At 34.5% G+C, this 16141-nt stretch overlaps 1 long non-coding RNA gene across 1 annotated transcript in view; it reads right to left on the reverse strand.

The window, feature by feature from the left end:
• Positions 1-9013, reverse strand: part of LOC116550426 — a 24980-nt gene extending 15967 nt beyond the window's left edge. Inside the window, exons 1-2 of the long non-coding RNA XR_004268397.1 lie at positions 9002-9013; positions 4785-4787 (exon numbers count right to left, since the gene is read on the reverse strand). This is a non-coding gene — a long non-coding RNA (uncharacterized LOC116550426). The remainder of the gene's footprint in view (positions 1-4784; positions 4788-9001) is intronic.
• Between the last annotated feature and the right edge of the window lie 7128 nt (positions 9014-16141).

The raw sequence follows: 16141 nt of genomic DNA on the forward strand, positions 1-16141 counted from the left end.
TCTTGCTCTCTCACCCAGGCTGGAGTGCAGTGGTGTGATCTTGGCTCATTGCAACCTCTGCCTCCCAGGTTCAAGTGATTCTTCTGCCTCAGCCTCCAGAGTAGTTGGGAATATAAGTTCCCACCACCATATCCAGCTAATTTTTGTATTTTTAGTAGAGACAGGGTTTCACCATGTTGGTCAGGCTGGTATCAAACTCCTGACTTCTGGTGATACACCCTCCTTGGCCTCCCAAATTGTACTTATGGTAAACTTACTGTATCTGATGTTCCTCATTTCAACATATGAATTAAGGTCATTTTCTAGTGTCACTTTCTCTTAGCCTGAAAGACATCTTTTACTATTTCTTTTAACACACAATTGTTGGTTAAAAAAGTATCACAATTATTTATCCGAATAAAACATTATTTTACCCTCATATTTTAAAGATGAATTTTCTCGATATATAATTCCTACTTGACAATGTCTTTCCATTGCTTTTGGCCTCCATTATTGCTAATAGAAAGTAAACCATTAATTATGTCTGCTTTCTTGCATATGATGAGTTATTTTTTTCTTACTGCTTTCAAGGTTTGAGTTTTTTCTTTGAATTTCACTACTTTGACTATGATGTAACTCTGTGTGTCTATCTTGCTCAGTTTATTTTCTTCTGCTTATTTGTATGCCTGGATTCCTAGAGGTTGCCCCTGTATCTGCATATCCTGTGTTCAGCCAAAAGTTGGCCAGAGGATGCACTCAAACACCTCGAGCCAATAAGGATTCAACTCTCTAAAGATGGATCTATGTGTTTGCAGTAAAGAACAATCAAACTACAGGCCATTTTCAACTCTTCCCCTTACTTTTAGATTCTGCCAATCAGTTTCAATCTCTCTCTCTCTCTCTCTCTCTCTCTCTGTGTGTGTGTGTGTGTGTGTGTGTGTGTGTGTGTGTGTGTGTGTGTACTGGCTTCATCAGCCAGGAATGTGGGGTGGCATGGGCTAACTATACAACGTTGCTTGCATGTCAACAACTCCTGTCAACCTGAGATATGTGAAGAACTTAACAAGCCTTCCATGTATCCCTAACTTCTTGGTCTTTCCTATGAAATCCTCTGCTAATCTGCCAGTCCACTGCCTGCACCAAGTAGAATCTAGTTCAGGCTGGCAGGACTGCTTGTTCTTATTTACTTGTTCATGAGAACACCTCTGGAACTGAAAAGATTAGAAATCAAGTGAGTTTCTCTGGCACCAGCACTAAGACTATTGGTTTCCTAGCCTATCTCATCCAGGTCGAATTGCCCAGCAATAGAGCTACTGGTGAGGCATAAGAATGGTATTCATCAAGAAAGCTAAAAAAAAGACCTACATCCGTCCTTGTTTCAGCAATTTTCATGAATAATACTTCTCTCTTCATTTGCATGCATATCTTTGGTTAATTTCCAGAATGCTAAAATAATTGTATTGACACTTTTGTTCACCTTTAAAGTTGCTTTCTGAGGAGGAGATTGTTCCACTTTTCATCCTGTTGGATGAAAATGTTACATACTGCTAACAAATTAAAGTCTAATTAAGCTGATTACAATCTAATTAAATTTAGTTGAAATCTAATGAACTAATTAAAGTCCATGACTCTACTCTGATTGTTTCTGTAATACAAAGAATGTGAGCACAGGGAATCAAGAGCCCAAGGAAAAATTATGGATAGCGAAGATGAAATGTCAACCACAAAGGAAGTCCTACAATGGCAACCATTTTTCTTATGAAGGGAATTTGGCTCATTAAAAACCATGTGCATAATTTTATTGGTATTACATTTTTTTCAATTACGTTTTCTAGCTACTTCTTATTGGTATATAAGTATGTAATTGATTGCTATATATTAACTTTTAATATAGCAAACTCACTTTAATTCTTTAATTATTTAAATAATTTCAATAATTTTCTTCACTTTGAGTTTTCTATGTAGGCAATCATATTGTTTTCAAAACTATATAATTTGTAATATGTGGAGTCACTTTTACATTTTTTAACATTGTTACTGTTTCTTATTCCTTTTCTCTTAACATGCTAAGTACAATGCCTTTTTGTATAATGTTAATTACAAATGGCGTAAGCAAGCATGCTTTATCCTGATTTCAAAAGGACATCTCTAATACATATTATCATTACATATGACACTAATTATAAATTTATGATATTTTTATTTTCAGGAAAAATAAATTATATTCTACTCTTGGTTTCCCAAAAGATTTTATCATGAATGGATGTTATATTTTATGTTTTTAAAACTACAATAGCTAAAATACTTATATGCATTTTCTCTTTTGATTTAATGTGTTAAATCATATTTTCTAATGTTAAACTATCCTTGCAGTATTTTTATTAAATGGAAATGTTTTATGGTACATTTTATACAGTTACTAGATATGTATTTTATTTGTGAATATCTTATTTAGGAATTACACCTATAAACATTTATATAGAGTATGTTGGATATTTTCTATTCTTTTAATATCCTGTAAAATATGAAATTTATACTAGCCTCAAAAAATTGATTTTTCTAATATCTGTAAGGGTGTACATGTATATCCTTTTTCAGTAGTTATTCAGTCAAAGAACAATTTAAATTAGGTAAATATTTTAGAGCATTCTGAAGATCCTGGCGGAGGAAAAATCCTCTCTGCAAAGAGATCTATGATCTCACAGAATATTGAAAGATTTGAGAATATATATATATATATAATTTTAGTTGTTCCTTTGAAAATCCTATATCAGATGATTAACTGCTACTTTGTAAATCTTATTTTTAAATTGCCTTTACCTTGATGAGTGAGATATAAAGGTATAGATTTTGAAATACTGATAAAACGTACTTAAAGGTCGGATCCTCTTAAGTTTTCAATCGACTTATTGCTTACTTGATGTTCTATTTATTCTAGAAATTATTAATTTCTCTAGGATTTCATGCTAATTTTGCTAAACTATTTTAGTATATTGTTAATAATTTAATCTGTGGTTATCTTTGCTCATTTGTTTCTAATATAGTTCATTACTTATTCCCTTTCTCTCTGTCAAATCAACTATATCTTTTTTTTTCTATCTTGTGATACATTCAAGAGAACAAATTTTGGCAGTTTGAAGCCTCTTTATTGTTTTTTATTTCATATTTTGGTGATTAGAATTTAAGATGCCATCTTGTTAAATGGTTTTTCAGCTGTAGTCTATAGATTTTGATGTCATATTCTTATTATCTTGCTTTTTAAAGTATTTTTAAATTTTTATCATTGTGTTTATTTAGACAAAGAATCATTCTGTAATTTAAAGGTTCACTCTGTAATTTAAAGGTGCATTGTTTTATATGCACATAAATATTTGTATATATTTTGTTGACTTATAAAATGTCCTCTGTGCATATTAATTTAGATGCATTTGTTCTGATAATTAATGAGATTGATGTGTCATAATTTCCCACTATGGTTATGTAATCATCTATTTTTCTTTGAACTGTATCCATTTTTGTCTCAATTATTTTGATATTCTGTGAGCTCATACATAGGTCTCTTTCCAGAGAGACAGTCTCTCTGCCAGGCACTTCAGAATGCTATAAAACATTAACCTAATTTAAATTGATCATTCACTTAATAACTACTCAAAAATTGTAAACTCAAATTAGTATCTTTATGAGGCCAGGCATACCATTATAAATGGCTAATAGAATTTTTCTTGTTCTATTTTTAATATTCTGCCTTGGATGCGAACTGATACAAATATATTTTATTGCCTGATGTTGCCTGTGGGAAGACTTTTTAAAATTACACTTTCCTAAAGTTGTACCTCTTCAATTTTCTTCTTTTAGGGAAAATTCTTATTTCTAAGTAACCATCTTAGACACAACCAAAGCCTTGCATACTTTCACTTATACAAACATTAAAACCCAAGATTTCAGCTACTAAACTTAGTAAATGCCCTTAAGGCACTAATGATCGCAGGCCTCACTTAGCTGTGGTTTTCAGCTTCTTTTTCATTATATATTTCTGAGGATTTCCCTCAATATCTTACAATGTCAGCTATGCATTTAGAAACAGCATTTCTATGTATTCAGTGTCAATGTTTGTTTTCCCACAGGATGTATAATCAGCACTATGGCTGGAAATGAAAGTTACAATATAGCTTTTCAATAAGAAATGGAAAGTTTTGTCAAAGCTATGAACACAGTTTTTTTTAAAAAGCCTAACTCCTCCTTCCAAGTTGCAGACATTATCAGAAAAAAAAATACAAAATATAATTAAGGAAATTCAGTGTATCATTGTTTATTTAAGCAGAATACTTACTTCGTAAAACTAGACACTTCCTTCTTTGCTAAATATGTTTTAATTGTTTTTATTCAGAGATATTTTCCCATCATTGAGAAAGGAGTCTGCTGTGAGTGTGAGGTGGAATGATAAATCTTGTGGGTGTTGAATTATCAAACATTTAGCAATTGAATTAGCAGGTGGCATCCACATTCAGGAAGGCAATAAAACAGTAGTTGATGTAATGCATAATACTTCTGAGAAGATGACCAAATGGATGTTTTAATGTAAGATAAACATAAATTTTGTGTGCTTGCCTATTTTCTGTGAATAGTTTTACATGCACAAGCAATTGAAAGATGGAGCTCTCAAAGTGAAACTTTACTCATTTTTGCACAATCTCTCAATATATCTTGTACAATAAATCCTCTGCATTGGTATTCTGCATTATCCCAGCTGTCACTGTTGTAGTAAAGACTCTTGGAAGATCTTTCATGGAAACAATTGCAATCACTTTCTAAATAGCCTCTCTCATAAATGTTGATGACTGTCATAAATGTCATCAACACCAGGCTATCTGGAAGGTAATTTCTTACTATTTGATATCTCTGTAAGATATTAATAGTTCTTAAAATTATATGCACTAACACATTTGATTGATGTTGAATTAAGTCAGTATTAATAGATTCTTTTATCCCAAAAATTGTCAGAATATTCACTAGGCTAATGAGTGTCGTAAGTTGAATATAAATAACCCACACATATTTAACTACTGAACCTGATTTTTGAGCAGTTTCTATAGAATCTTCAACTTCTCTGCCTTGGAACATTTCTTCGTGCAAAACATCTTGTGAAGTACATTATTTTACTTTTGACCAAATCTCATCATATTAATCTCCAGAATTAAAAAATCTTATTAATTTCCAATTTTCTAAAAATATGGGATAAAGCCTGTCATGCCTTGCCCCAAATACTTAACCGGCATAATTTCTACTCCCTACTTTTTGCGACTACCAAAGCTTGTTACTTTTCTGCTCCCCCGCAAAAAAAATTATTCTCTCGATACTATTTGCTTTTGAACATACAGCTTCTTCCCATTGGATGGACTTTCGCTATTCTACTCCAGCCAAACTTTTTGCCCTCTTTCAAGTATCTCTCAAATATTACCTGCCTTTTAAAATTTACCTTACATAACCAGACACAGTTATTCTCCACTCTCTGGGAGACTCAGCATACATAGTTTATTTGTCTTTAAAGCAAGTATCATTTTGTCAGTAATTATTGTATACCAATTATTTTATCTTACAATGTGAACTCCTATACAGAAACTTCCTATTCATCTTTGCATAAAATGAGGCTAAAATGAGATTCTTTCTTCATTTTAGCTGAGATCTTAAGATAACTGATATTGGATATTTTTATATTTTAAAGACTATGGCAAGCAATCAATATTTAAATCACATAGGAAATGAATAAAAATGAATTTTCTGACCATCACCCATCTTCTGGCTATGTAAGTTAATGTGATGTTTCAGCAAAGATTTTGAAATTTGGATTTTTTTTATTTTGGCATAGAATTTTGCCTTAAATAGCAATCCATATTTCAATAGGGAAAGCAAAAAGATTACTTATTTTTCACTTTAAGCCTCGCATTGGAGACTATAATGAGGCAATTTGAAGAATTTTAAATAAGTCTTCTTCCAATTAAGGAAAACTATAAAGTGCTACCATGCACATAGGAAATACAAAGGGTGAGAATTGGACTGGTATTTCATGTGGCAACATATAAAGAATTGTGTTAAAATGACCAAAATTTCTGCAGATGATGGTTCAAAAGTGTGTTTCCCAAAAATCAGATGTAGCCATGTGAGAAAAATAAGGAAACTTTCCCATAACTGTCTTATTGACTTGGAAGACTTCCTACACTCTGGGTTGCCACAGAGACTGTTGAGTGTAAGTGGACTGCCATGATAAGAGCACCATGGGGAAAATAACAGGTGGTCAGCAGTACAGAAGAGTTATTTACTTACTGTAGAGCGCAGTTGGTAAGTAATGATGAGCAATTTGAGGATATCTCTCACGAAATGCTCTGGAAGAGAAAAGGTATTCTTCAGTATCTGCCACAGCAAAAGAAAATCAAAGTTCAAAATAGTACTAATCCAGTAAAATTTTTCCTGGATTACCCACTCTTTCTTTTCTGGGCAGATGTTACAGAGTTCAACCATTGTGGAAGACAATGTAGTGATTCCTCAAGGATCTGGAACCAGAAATATCATTTGACCCAGAAATCCCATTACTGGGTATAAGTCATTCTACAGTAAAGACACATGCACACATATGTTTATTGCAGTACTTTTCACAATATCAAAGACTTGGAATCAACCCAAATGCCCATTTATGATAGACAGGATAAAGAAAATGTGGCACATATACACCATGGAATACTATGCAGCCATAAAAAAGGATGAGTTCATGTCCTTTGCAGGGACATGGATGAACCTGTAAACCATCATTCTCAGCAAACTAACACAGGAACAGAAAACCAAACATGACATGTTCTCATACTTGAGTGGGAGTTTAACAATGAGAACACATGAGCACAGGGAGGGGAACGTCACACACTGGAGCCTGTTGGACACTGGGGGACAAAGAAAGGGATAGCCTTAGGAGAAATACCTAATGTAGATGACAGGTTGATGGGTGCAGCAAACCACCATGGCACGTGTATACCTAGGTAACAAACCTGTACATTCTGTACATGTATCACAGAACTTAAAGTATAATTAAAAAAAAAAAGCTAGCTGAAAAAAATAAAGAAGAAATCAATCATGACCCTCATTTCCAACTGCTGAGAAAAGATGAACAGAGGAAAGCATTACATTCAAATAAAATTTGTACATTTGACTATTTCTGAAATCAGATTATATTTATAATCAGAAGTGACAAGAGGAATTTTTATCATCTGAGCATGACTGCTTAAATCATAGAACTTGCCCTAGATTTTAACTAAGAGTCAGGAGAAAAAACTGATAGAGAAAAGAAAAGAGAAAATAATAATCTTGGTTTAAATTCACATCCTTGAGACTTGACTCATAAAAGTTACTTCTGTAATGTCAGCATCCATCATACAGTATGATATAAATTAAGCACTCAACAATTTAATTATCGATTGTTATTTTCCTGCTGTAGAATGTAGACCAAGTTTCTGGTCAAACAATAGAAGCCATTTTAAAATTAAAAAAATATTATTTGTGTACACTAAAGAAGAACCAGTGGTTTTCATAGCAACCCTAATGGAAAGAATCTCTGTAAAACTTAAATGAGAGTGATTTCTGCATCTAATCTTGAAAATTATAGTTATCTAACCATTTACAGAGTGTATTTTATGAGCTAAAATCAGTAGTAGGTGTCATGAATATAAATCAGTAAGTTAGGTGCAGTCTTAATTAATTTTATAAACTGTTGGGGAAATCAGATATATAGAAAAATAAGTTTGAAAGATACCATAGGTTCAGCGTTTTCGAATGCATTGTGCTTAGTGTGGGTAGAAACGTGAAAGTAATCAATGCTACCTCGACTGTTAGTATATCAAAAGATGCTTTGTAGATTTTATTACATTTGAAATAGGTAAATGAAAAGATAAATAAGAATATGATAAATATAAATTAAAATATTGAAAAAAAATTGAAGAAAAGAATCTAAAAGGAAACCAACTACGTTGCCTGCAGATCTGGAACACATGGAGGCATAGAGTGAGGTAAAGGATGAACTAGGAACAAACCTTTTCACCAAAAGAAAATTGCCTGTACAACTTTGGCACTGAACAGAGAGAAGTCATCCATGAAAATGTGTAACTATAGTCAATTCAAGCATTGTTGGACTGAATTCATACTCTGTGGGTCATAAAGCATTATTTTGCTTGAGTAAGGGCATGTTTACTCATGTTACAAAAGAGATTTGGAGAACACCAATAAACCTTTTAGAAATAAAAATAAAATGAAATTAATAATATTACCAAAAAATGAAACCCTCAATGTATGGGCTTAAAGATGGATTTAAAAAGCTAAGTGATACTTAGCTAAAATACTTAGTAAACTGGAAGGCACAGCTTTAAAAATTCTTTGTGAACCACAATATAAACCCACAACCATAAAAAATATAATAATACATTTATAAAAATTGTGGATAAAGTGAAGTCTCATATGGGTTCAAATGCAATTTCAGAAAAAGGAAATAGAGGACGGCAGTATAGGCAGTATTTGCAGAGACCGTAAGTGAGAATTTTCTAGTTCTTACTAATGAAATCTCCTCTTAATCAGGAATGCCAGTGAATCCCAAGTAGAGTAAAATAAAAATTCACAACTTAATGAATTGGGAAGACATTAAAGTACACAGAGAGAAAGGAAATATTACAGTCAAATAAATAACAGTAAGATGAACTTTCCAAGTACAAAAGTGGAAGCTATATGAGAGTGTATTGTCTTCAATAAAATAAGATACAATAAATAATACAAAAAAATAATCAACATAGTATTTTCTAAAATTAGAATAAAAATGTTTATACTAATTTTTCTGCCAACAGATTCTTATTAAGGAAAATTCTAAAAGACATACTTCAGAGTCATGGAAAATATTTCCTAGTCCAAAGTGTGAAATTCAGGAATATATAGTGAACAAAGTTGCAAATGTGTTGAAAAATCTAAAAAATTACTATTACTGATAATGATAGACCAGTAATGTCCCCAAGTAGGGCAACTAAAAAGAATATAGTCATCTAATATGGCAGTAAATAATTACCAACTCCCCAATTCAGATTCAGAAAAGGGGGGAAATATGGAGAGGTAGAAATAGTTGCCTGTCTGTTAAGGCAAGTCAATAGAATATGGATCATACAAGTTGCCCCTTTCTATTTAGGGACATTTGGCCACCTCTCTCATCCCAGTTGCCCTCACTTCAAAAAAAAGAAAAAATACATATATACATACATATATATATATATATATATATATATATATGGTTAAAATACCGAAGAACTAAGCAATCCTTTTCAGTTCTAAAAATACAAAAGTTGGACAGCAAGACATAACCAGGCATTTGTCCTGTTAAACCCCTATACATGGAAATGATGCATCCTAGGAGGCAGTAGTGTAAATATTTGCAGAGAAAATGACCCAGCTTCATTTTATCTCAGTTCTAGAATTAGATTAAGTTGATATTTGGTTGCAAAACATAAGAAAGATTGTGGATCAGGAGGTCAAGAGATTGAGACCATCCTGGCCAACATGGTGAAACCCTGTCTCTACTAAAAATACAAAAAAATTAGCTGGGCATGGTGGCGTGTGCCTGTAGTCCCAGCTACTCAGGAGGCTGAGGCAGGAGAATTGCTTGAACCTGGGAGGCAGAGGTTGCAGTTAGCCGAGGTTGCGCCACTGCTCTCCAGCCTTGCACCTGGTGACAGAGTGAGACTCTGTCTCAAAATAAAAAAATAAAAAAATAAATTAAAATGAATAAATAAAATAAAAAATAAAAATAGAAAGATTGCGAAACATAGATTCATAAAATTAAGAATTCCATTCACCAGTAAAATATAAACATTTTAAACTTGTGTGCACCTTTGTAGCATGAAAATATATAAAGTAGAAATTTACTAAACTAAAAAAGAGAAATAGACAAATCAACAAGCCATCGAGCAATATTTCATATGTCTTGCTATCTGAAATACAATTAATATAAAAATATTACATAAATATCATTTATATAGTCAATGTAATTAATCATGTGATTATATATAAAACAATTTACTCAGATATTTTTAATGAACATATGAAATATTTATACAATTGATAATATACTGGACCATTTAACAATGGTCTTTTAAGTTTAAATTATTGACACGTAGATAATATTTTCTAGACACATCCAACAAAACTAGGAATCAATGGTAATGGAATAACTATAAAATCCTTGTATAATTGGAAAGTCAATACCAAGAGCTGGTGATGATGAGAAACATCAACACTCTCATACATTCTTGTTGTGAAAATAGATTATCTTTAAAAAAGTTTGCCATGATCCATAAAGTTGAGGAAATATGTAACTTATGAGTAAATTGGTAAAGGTAGTATCTACCAAACACACACATATTACAAATATTTATAATTTTAATATATAGTACTTAAATATATAATTCATTTATATGCAGATAATATATATAAATTAAATTAATATAAAATATAAAAATATATTTATAAAATAGAAATAGAAAACAAAATATGAATAAATTGTAAACTCAAATGAATTATATATAAATACAAAATATATTAAAATAAGAAATGTACAAATTATATAAATTTATATATATAAATTAATATGGCCCGTCATTTTCACTCCTAGTTATTTAGACAACTGCAATATTTATATAAGTACGTGAAAAGGCAAGAAATATTCATGGCTGAATTACTCATAATTACTTAAAATTGGAAATGATCTAAATATGCAAGAACAGCAGAATAAATTATGGTAACCTTATTAATAAAATATATAAAATAATGAAAATAAAAAATAATACAGTAGAATGAATCTGACAATAAACACATCACCAAGAGCAATAACTAATTATAAAAATTTAAATACAGGTGAAAGTGAAGTATACTTCCAGTAAAAGGACAGGATGTCATAGCTCATGCTTATAATCCCAGCACTTTGGAAGGCTGATAATGGGTGGATCACTTGACGCCAGTAGTTTGAGACCAGATTGGCCAAATGGTGAAGCCCCATCTCTACTAAAAATACAAAAAATAGCTCGGCATGGCAGTGCATGTTTGTAGTCCCAGCTACTAGGAAGGCTGAGGCAGGAGAATCACTTGAACCCGGGAGGCAGAGGTTGCAGTGAGCCGAGATTGTGCCACTGCACTCCAGCCTGGGCAACAGACTGAGATTCTGTCTCAAAACAATAATAAGAGTAAGTTTAGAAAAATAATTTGGTAATAAAATAATTGATACAAATGTTAATGTGATTTTATAAATGGGAGTTTACCATTTGCAGGGCATAAGAAGGGAGTTCCTAGGGTACCATATGTCTCTTTTTTGTTGTTTTATCACTTTTTTAATTTGTTTGCTTGTTTTTGAGACAGGGTCTCACTCTGTCACCTAGGCTGGAGTGCCATGGCATGATCTCGGCTCACTGCAACCTCCGCCTCCTAGGTTCAAGCGATTCTCCTGTCTCAACATCCTGAGTAACTGGGACTACAGGAGCACGTCACCACGCCTGGGTAATTTTTGTAATTTTGTGAGATGGGGTTTCACCATATTGGTCAGGTTGGTCTCGAATTTGTGACCTCAGCTAATCCACCCACCTCGATCTCCCAAAGTGTTGGGTTTACAGGCGTAACCCACCACTCCCCGCTGTTTTAGCATGGTTTTATACAATGATTGCTTTGTTGTAATTGAGATGAACTGATACATTTTGTGTACTTTTCTAAGTGTATATTTTATTTTACAGTAAAAGAGTTAAAGCTAAAGGTATCAAATTTAAAACATCTCATTGAACTTGGAATAACATTGCAGCTTTATAAATTTATAAAAATAATACTAGTGTCACAGGATTCTTGGGGCGTTGCTTTGCGACTCAGAAAACTTTGTGGCCAGCATTGCCTCTGCCTGGGTTTTGCTTGCGCCTGCTGGGCTCATTTTGCCTACTCAACCTGGCAGGCTGCACTCAGCTTGCGCTACTGGCCTAAATACCATGCCTGACAGGGCAAGCCAGGTGTAGAGTAGCGAGGGGTGTGTGAGCAAATGTGCACAGTCTGGCCACTGCGCACAGCCAGGTGCTCTGGCTGTAGTGGAAAGGGTGGCTCCAGGCACTGTCACAGGTGTCGGCTGCATGCGAGGCTGTGGCTAGACCAGACATACCGCAAGTAGCTTCCTCTGAGGGCACTAGCATCTGCACGAGGGGAACATTGTGGCGCCCAAGAGCTTCGTTGACCCCAGGAACTGCAGAACTTCAAAGAGGGTCACAGGCCTGGCTCTGAGAGGCCCTGGGTCTGCACTCCCAGAAGGACGGCAGCTCTTCTCCTCCTCCGTTCTCCTTCTCGTAGTCCACACTGTGGTGAGCAGGGGATGTGTTTCCGCATTGTTTGTGTTACAGCTTTTTCAGTCCCACCATTCGGTGAGTCCCAAATTCTTGTTCCGGGTCCAGTGAAAATGAGGTACACGAACGACTGGAAGGTTAGCAAGGTGGAAAGCCTCCCGCCATCAACATGCCACCCATAGCACCCAGGCTGTTCATGCCAAAGGGCACCTGCAGTCCAGTGCAAAGCCGTCCTGAGTCCCTGTGGCCTCCCTTGTGTGGTAATCAGTGCCCAAAATCCGGAGGGGGATGAGGCGGCGGGGGGCTTGTGTGTCAGCACCACCCTGACGCACGCACAGCCAGCCGGGTTGCAACCGTGCCCGGGCTTGGCCACAACTTTGCTTTTTGGTACAGGCACAAATCAGAGCAGGCCCCAGGAGCAGGGAGAGGCCAGAAGGCGGAAGCAGGCACTTACAAACGTGCAGGAGAAGCGGAGGCTTCCTGGACCCCCAAGAGAACAGGTATGCCCGAATCTGAAGCCGCAGCTGGGCGTCCGCAGCCTGCACCCAGCAGTGCAGGACTCCCAGCCTGCCAACTCAGTAGGCAGCAGCGCTCCTGCCTGTTCCCGGCCCCCACTGGCTCTGTGGAGTGCGCAGTCTTGGCCATGCCTATCCCACTACAGCCGGCATCTTCACAGCAGCCTGTCCAAACAGGCCTCCACTGCCATCATTGGGAGGTAAAATCGTTAACAGGTACAATGATAGCTACTTGTTGACAGAGGTGTCAACACATTTTTGTATTACTGGTAAAGTTACTAACTCCAGACTATTGACACCAAGTAGGGTTGGTAATATTCTTGTAATAATCACAAAATGAAAGAAATGGCATCATTTCCAAAATAAAATAGAGATAATATATTCAATCAGTCTAAAACAAAGCATTGAAAATAAAAATAGAAAAGAAATAAGTAAAATTAAGCACAAAGTAAGGTTAAAGAAAAAAGTGATGGATAATAAGAGTTAATTTAAATTTGGTAATTATTTCAATTAAAAGAGTTTTCAGAATGGATTTTAAAAATATTGATACATGTTATTTACAAAAACATGCATTAAATATACACAAAAGTTGAAAAGAGAATGATAATGCAAAAGTTAATAAAAATTGATGTGACTATATTAATAATTAAGATATTAAATAAATTTTAGGAAAACATGATTCCTAGTTATACAGAGAGTCTTTTGACCTCTCGATAGATTTTCTAACATTGAATCATGCTTGTGTTGCTGGGAATTTTCCCCTTTTTTTCAGAAGTGTTGAACCTACAATTTTAAAGTATTTTTTCAGATAAACATGAATCCTAGCTCATAAACATTCTGCTTCTAATTTAACGTGATTCAATCATAATGTAACAACTCTTACAGAGACAAATTTTCAGGACACCGAAGTAGATAGGAAGTCAGTCATGGAGAAAATTGTTCTAGCTATCTATTATTCAATAACAAATGTTTTTAAACTCATGTATTATATCCATAGATGTTGAATGTTAGAAGTTCACACAGTGCACATGGGATATTGTGATTTTTCTGATTCGCAGTCTGAGGTCTAACCTGGGAGATTTAACGGCTGGGGGTAACTTAATGCTTAAGAGCTGTTTAACAGCATCATTACCGGACCAGCTGTGAATTTTGACCTTAGCTCAGGCTGTTTGTCAGAATACCTGTATTTGGTCTATCTGAGGTGCCTAAATTCACAATATGGTGGTTGGTTTTTAAGGATAAGCTTCTCAATAGAGAGCCAGGAAGAAATGTATTACTTTTTATGCTTAACCCCAGAAGACAAACAGGATAATTGCAGCTCTACTCTCTTTCTCAAAGCAGTCACAATATTTCATCGCATTTCAATAGGAGGGTAAGTGGGATTCAGCTAATGACTGGAAGTGACAAGTTTCTGGAATATTGTGTAAGAACTGAAATACTATTGTTTTACTTGTAAAAGAACTTTGGGCTATGCTCTAGATAATGAAGATTATTTAAGGATTTTAGTTGAAAAGACACATGTTCAGATTTGTATTTTTATTAGAAAATTCTAAAAGCTTTTTTAGGTGCTAAGACTGGGAAAAGATAAATCTATGAGGAACATACAGCAATAATCAAGTGACAGGTAACAGACTAAACAAACTTAGTATCCCTTAAGTTTTACATAAAGAGATGGAATTGCAAAATGTCAGGAAAACACAACCACTGAAACTCAGTCACGTATTTATGGGAAGAATGAGTAAAGAGGAAAAGAATAGTTTTTAGGTTTCTGACATGGCTGAGTGAACAGATGGTAATGCCATGTGTTCTGATACAACAGAAAAAAGTAGATATTTTTATACATATTAAATTTGAGGATTTCCCAGGAAAACCAGAAAAAGATGCAAGTAGCCAGCTAAGAGAACCAGAAGCTTGAAGAAATTCAGGGAGAACAATTTTACTGTCAGGAAAATGTAGATAGATTTCTTTTTTTTTTTTTTTTTTTTTTTTTTGAGACAGAGTCTCGCTGCATCACCAGGCTGGAGTGCAGTGGCGTGATCTCAGCTCACTGCAACCTCCTCTTCCTGGGTTCAAGCAATACTCCTGCCTCAGCCTCCTGAGTAGCTGGGACTACAGGCACACACCACCACGCCCAGCTAATTTTTGTATTTTTAGTAGAGACGGGGTTTCACCATGTTGGCCAGGATGATCTCGATCTCTTGACCTTGTGATCCTCCCAACTCGGCCTCCCAAAGTGCTGGGATTACAGGCGTGAGCCACCGCGCCCAGTGATAGATTTCTTTTAAGAACACATTTCATAATCCAGTGAATATATATAGTAAGAGTACTGTATATACAGCCCTTAAGCATTAAGTTACCTTTAGCCTTTAGATGAGCATTTTTTTTGTGAATATAATTGGACAAATATAAGGCAGCTTTCCAAAACACCAAGAAGGAACGTCACAAATATGAGAGGCAAATCATGACAGAGAAAAAGTAAAGGTCAAAGGGAAAGATAACTTCAGGGAGAGAAGAGTCTCTGATTTGAAATACTTCGATGCAGTAAATGAACAACTGAAAATATCATTAGTTACTATTTTATTTTGTTTTCTCCACCATTTAGAAAATATTGTTGACAATTGTCACAGAAGATTAAAATAAATTGGGGGCAAAATGCATATTTTGCTGGATTGAGATGAACATATAGAGTGAGAAGTTAGAGACTCTAAATGTATATTATAATTTTCCAAAAATGCCTTTAAATGTACTAAGAGAAAATTATTTTCTCTGTGAATAAATAATTGGGTGAATGAAAATCTTTATGGTCATTAGACAACATCTTGGAAGTTCATAATGAAAATTTTCGTTTGATTTCTTAGATATTTTGCAATGAAAAATTCAGTTTCAATTTATCTGATCCAAACATTCTTCAAATTATTTAATCTTATAATGTTTTCATGAAATTTTTGTAAAAGTACCAATCTACTGGGAAATATTAGCCTTCATATCATTTGTGTGAGCTTAGCAGCTCAGCAATGACAGAAGAAATAAAGTATCTAAGGTGGTTGTTAGGTTGCAGTATGATTCACTTATCTTCACTTTGTTTTATAATGGGAGAAATTTAAGCATGTCAATAATCTGTGGGAAATATATATATATATATCTTGGCAGGTAGAGATTGAAATATAGGAATGGAATTACCTAGTAATACAAATTCAAAAGACCAGACTGGCTAAAGAATAGGGTTAGGGCAGCTCAATCCAAAGTGAGGCATTTGAATTTTAGGTA

This window comes from Sapajus apella, unplaced genomic scaffold, assembly GCF_009761245.1.
Source record: "Sapajus apella isolate SASKATOON/1434 unplaced genomic scaffold, GSC_monkey_1.0 scaffold7, whole genome shotgun sequence".
NCBI lineage: Eukaryota > Metazoa > Chordata > Mammalia > Primates > Cebidae > Sapajus > Sapajus apella.